The sequence below is a fragment of the Gadus chalcogrammus genome, chromosome 2 (assembly GCF_026213295.1).
Source record: "Gadus chalcogrammus isolate NIFS_2021 chromosome 2, NIFS_Gcha_1.0, whole genome shotgun sequence".
Lineage (NCBI taxonomy): Eukaryota > Metazoa > Chordata > Actinopteri > Gadiformes > Gadidae > Gadus > Gadus chalcogrammus.
Window position 1 is genome coordinate 17,332,145 of NC_079413.1, and position 5,061 is coordinate 17,337,205.

Sequence of the window (5,061 nt, forward strand, 5' to 3'; positions counted from 1 at the left end):
GGGGGGGGGCACGCTCGACAACGAGAGTTGGTTTTTATTGAACGCTCGACAACGAGAGTTGGTTTTTATTGAACGAGACTTCAACACGGAACAGCTGCACGAAACGATGGTCACGTCACTCTCGGTGACGGTGTCGACAATAATGAACACACGAACAATGTTAATAGAACAACACACAACCACATAACATCCCGAACCCATTAACCCCACTTAATCCTAACAACAAAACAAGTTAACAAAAGCCCCATTTGTCAACTGAGAACCCCAATTCCCAGAATCCCCCGCGGCTCCGGAACACGGCGTAGCTTATATTAATCTTTATTATCTGAATGGGAAATGCAATATTTTAGGACAGATACACCATTAAACGCGTTTCTTATGACATTTCTAGCGAGAAATGTACATTTTCCTTACATAATCTTCAGTCAGTGAATGTGTATGATCTTTATTAATCTTTATTATCTGAATGGGAAATGCAATATTTTAGGACCGATTCACCGTTAAACGTGTTTCTAATAACATTTCTAGCGAAAAATATACTTTTTACTTAATAATATAATTAAGTAAAAACTTGGCCCGAAACTTGGCACCGAAACTTGGTCCGGTCGGACCCCGAGTGCAGGAAGGGGGGGCCTGGACTTTCATAATCTTCGCTCTGTGAATGTAAAGGATGTTTGGTCGGATGTTACGACGAAGAATCATAATGTGAATGGGAATATTCTATAAATCTCTTGATATCATCTTTCGTCTCAACACTTCTGCTGCAGCCACAAAGTCTCACTCCGAGAACCTTAAAATATGAATCAATCCATTAGAAGTATGAAAATATCTTCCCGGTGGTGCAACAGAGCAAACAAGGTGTCCTTTGACATCTACGTTTCGAGACGATTGCAACAGTGCCACACATGATCATATTTGAATATACGATTCTGGGAATTGGGGTTCTCAGTTGACAAATGGGGCTTTTGTTAACTTGTTTTGTTGTTAGGATTAAGTGGGGTTAATGGGTTCGGGATGTTATGTGGTTGTGTGTTGTTCTATTAACATTGTTCGTGTGTTCATTATTGTCGACACCGTCACCGAGAGTGACGTGACCATCGTTTCGTGCAGCTGTTCCGTGTTGAAGTCTCGTTCAATAAAAACCAACTCTCGTTGTCGAGCGTTCAATAAAAACCAACTCTCGTTGTCGAGCGTGCCCCCCCCCTACAAACGTGTCTCCCCCCCCCCTCAACAAACGTGTCCCCCCCCCCCTTCAACTAACGTGTCCCCCCCCTACAATCGTGTGTCCCCCCCTCCCCCCCTCAACAAACGTGTCTCCCCCCCCCCCCCCCTCCCCGGTCAACAACAGTCTAAACAATCGTGTCCACAATTTGCCGCGAAAGCCGTGAAACCCAAACCCCGAAACCCGCCTCCACAGCGGCACACGTGGATACTGTAGGTATAACACGCTATTTTTTACGTTGAAATGCTACGTATCCAGTGTTCATGGAAACGTACACCGTGGACGTATTTTCTTGGCGACTGGGTTGAGTAGTCTCATGCCGTTCATATCAATATTCTAATGAGCAGGCCCCGTGTCTCCCGTGGCAACAGTTTTATTTATGAATATGACAGTCACATGTAAGAGAGACGGGGTCAGGGAAAGGCTGCACCCAAAATGCACTCTGTTGACTTGAGGTGAGTCTTACCCTGAGGTACCTCCATGAATCAGTTTTCGATACAAACTAATGTAGCAGGTAGGACGGTAGTGATGGGTAATGCACTTTGGCCCCTCCCACTGGCAATAATCTAGATCAGGTGGCACATGTGGCACGTCTTAAAAGAGGTGCGAACTCAGTATTAGTGCAAAGACGGTGGAAGTAAACGCCTCCGTAGCAGCTGCGTAAACAGAACGTGAGTCTTTTTGAAATGTTCGTTTTATCCTTTTATGCAAACTTATTCTTATTAAGCAGCGCCTAACACAGTCTACTGTCTGTTTGTAGCTTCAGCCTGGTGTCTGCATGTAACCCTGGCTTGGTGTCTTTTTATATGGTGACCAGTAAATGGTGCACACAACCACGAGTCTACTGACACGTGATCGCATAACTGCGATTTGTGAGTCACACGGGGTAGCAGCAAGTAAGTGTGCTTACTCCCGTTCTAATACAAATGTATGGAGTAGTGTTTTTAGCATTGATCATTTCATGTTCACTATTTGTGTAGGGACAGAAAGCTCACGTCAGGTGAGAGTGCACTGCTTCGCGTCATCCACGTGAACGCATTGGTACTGGAGTTGTAGGTCTAGTTCATCTAGGCTGGCCCAAACACGTAAGTTATCCTCTTTAGTTAGTCTTTTATTTTTTTTTTTTTATTTTTTTTTCCACCTAATCATGGCTATAATTCCACCTAATCATGGCTATACTAACACTAGGATTCTGATGAGGGGAGGTAGCGCCAACTCTATTGTCAACTGTGATTCTTAATTACAGGAGGATTGCCGTCGTCTGTTCGACCAGTCACTGTTTTTCCCAGGACCGAATTTGTCTACTTGTATCTATTTTGAATGTAACCTACGAGTGCTATAAACATCTGCCACCCGTATCGTGGGCAAATTGGGAGACTAGGGGGAAGGCCGGCTAGTGGTAGCCCTTTAACCCAAATTGTTTTGTCTTTTGTTTGTTATTTTGTTTATTATATCTTTCTTGTGTGGCCCATGGGCATTTTTACATCATCTCTTGTGGGAACAGTATTTGTTTTCAGTGTCTTAGTGTTTGTTTTCAGTGTTTTTGTGTTTTTTTCATTTGCTGTTAACTGCATGGGTTTTATTGCACTTGTTGCTAACCAGCATGTTCATTGATTATTGTACAATAAATGTTTATTGATTGCATCAGTCCCATTTCTGTGCCTTCATTGGACACACCTGGATATAGTTTGATAGTCTAGTTTATTCATTCTCTAAACTATAGATTCAAGTACCCCTGGGGGTCACACTAACATGAACATGAGTACAAAGACATTACAAACATACATAATCCAGTATGAATCAGTAATAACTTTTAGAACTCCAAATAGTTTAATATGGCTACATGTTTTTCCTAACTTTCCATTGTCTTTTAATGTTGGCCCTATAAAAAAAAATCATCCCTGCCCTTGTTTTTCAAACCTATGGATGGATCCATCTTGATTTAAAACATCTTGATATCACACATTGTTGAGCTTGAAGTGGAGACAGAGAGAGACAGAGACAGAGACAGAGACAGAGACAGAGAGAGAGAGAGAGAGAGAGAGAGAGAGAGAGAGAGAGAGAGAGACCGCAGCCCGGCTGTTAAAAGGCATTGATAGTTTTTAAAACTGCGCGCTGACACCCTCTTATACACAGCGCAAGGGTGACAGTCATATTCAGAGTAATAACACGTTACACGTTGCCGCGACAACGGGCTGTTAAGAGCGCCGGCAGCAGCTGCACCCTCAGCCCCCGGTACCTGGAGGGGGGGTACCACACATACACACACATGCACGCATGAGCACACAACACACACACACACACACACACACACACACACACACACACACACACACACACACACACACACACACACACACACACACACACACACACACACACACACACACACACACACACAGAGAGAAGCCCCTGACTGCAGCCCGCAAACGGAGCCCACATGGAGGGGGCGGGCACTCAGTCCACATGGAGGGGGCCGGCACTCCGCCCACATGGAGGGGGCGGATACTCATGCTGCGTTCGAGTATTCTCTGCGAACCGACTCGGATCTCGGATCTGACGCCACGCCCGTCCACATCGAGGGGGCGGCCACTCAGTTCACATTGAGGAATGGTCAAACAGCATTTCTGATCCCGTTTCTGACCTGAAATTAGCTGAAATGTACCTGAAATTACCTGAAATTAGAGTGTGCCCGCCCGAGCGAGTGATGCCTAAAACATGCAAGTAAGTGAGACCGTCAAAATGCTTAATATATTTAGTAATATTCATGCAATTATGTATTATGTCTTGTTAACTACTTAATCGTCTTTTATTTTTTTGTTACACCTAGCATGTTCCCCCCAACATGCTAGGTCAATTTTCAGCATCATAAGGTTGAGTGATATAGTCATGTCATACACCGTTTGAAAGCTTAGAATCTCAGGAATGTCAACCAATGTCAACCATTCGGTGGAATAAATATGTTTAGTGAATATAGATCAAATATATCCTAGTGTCTTAGGTCAAAATAGCCCCCCTCACCCTCCTCCTCCCTTGGTCCATTCTAAATTTATCGTAGTTGTGGATATCCTTAGCAATGAGTTGATACTTCATGTTGGGTCTTGAAATGTTCATAAGAGTCCACAGAAATCGAATATCAATATTATTTTAGTCTAATTACATTGTGTATATGCACAAGCCATCTTATACAAAGCAGCCGAAAAATAGAAAACCGAAACGCTGCAATGTTTTTTTGTAGAAAACTGCTTTTATGTTTATACTGGTTTTCTTTGACTTTTAGAGACACGTCAGTGTAATTGTGAATGGCGAGAGCCCTGGGGCCGTATTCACAAAGCATTTTATCTTACCGCTAGTAGTGCTCCTAACTCGCGCTAAAACATTTTACGTAGGAGTTTTTTCTTCAAAGTTATTCACAAAGCCGCTGAGACCTACTCTTACTAAGGATAAATCACAAAGAGTGAACTAAGAGTGATGCGCCGTTGCTATGGATTACGTCAATTCTCGTGCACGAGTTTAGAAGCGGTCAGTTCGGTGATTGGTTGTTCAGACGAGCCCACTGAATCACCGAAAAACAAGGAAATAGCCTAGGCTAGAAATGAATTCCTATTAAGTAGTTATAGTGCAGTTAGCAGAATACACGCATGATGACAATTTTGTGCAGACCACGATAATGACGTTGTAGCCTGCACGTTCAAGAGAGAGAGAAAGCAAACAATAAAAATACGTAAAATTTAAAAGAAAATAAATGTTATGAACTACACAAGTGTTGACTGATTTGTGCCAAGGTGTTTACCTAAAATGTGTTTTCAAAGTGATCCCTAAATGCCAGTCCACTCGGT

General features: G+C 43.2%; 1 long non-coding RNA gene across 3 annotated transcripts; it reads left to right on the top strand.

Annotated features, from left to right (window-relative positions):
* The first annotated feature begins 1,820 nt into the window (after window positions 1–1,820).
* Window positions 1,821–2,896, top strand: LOC130374828 (uncharacterized). Of its 3 annotated transcripts, XR_008893686.1 has the most exons (4): window positions 1,821–1,893; window positions 1,983–2,118; window positions 2,203–2,307; window positions 2,469–2,896. It is a non-coding gene; the product is annotated as an uncharacterized LOC130374828 (long non-coding RNA). The 3 variants fall into 3 exon arrangements; XR_008893685.1 differs by having other exon boundaries at window positions 1,830–2,118; XR_008893687.1 differs by lacking the exon at window positions 1,983–2,118 and having other exon boundaries at window positions 1,845–1,893.
* The last annotated feature ends 2,165 nt before the right edge of the window (window positions 2,897–5,061 follow it).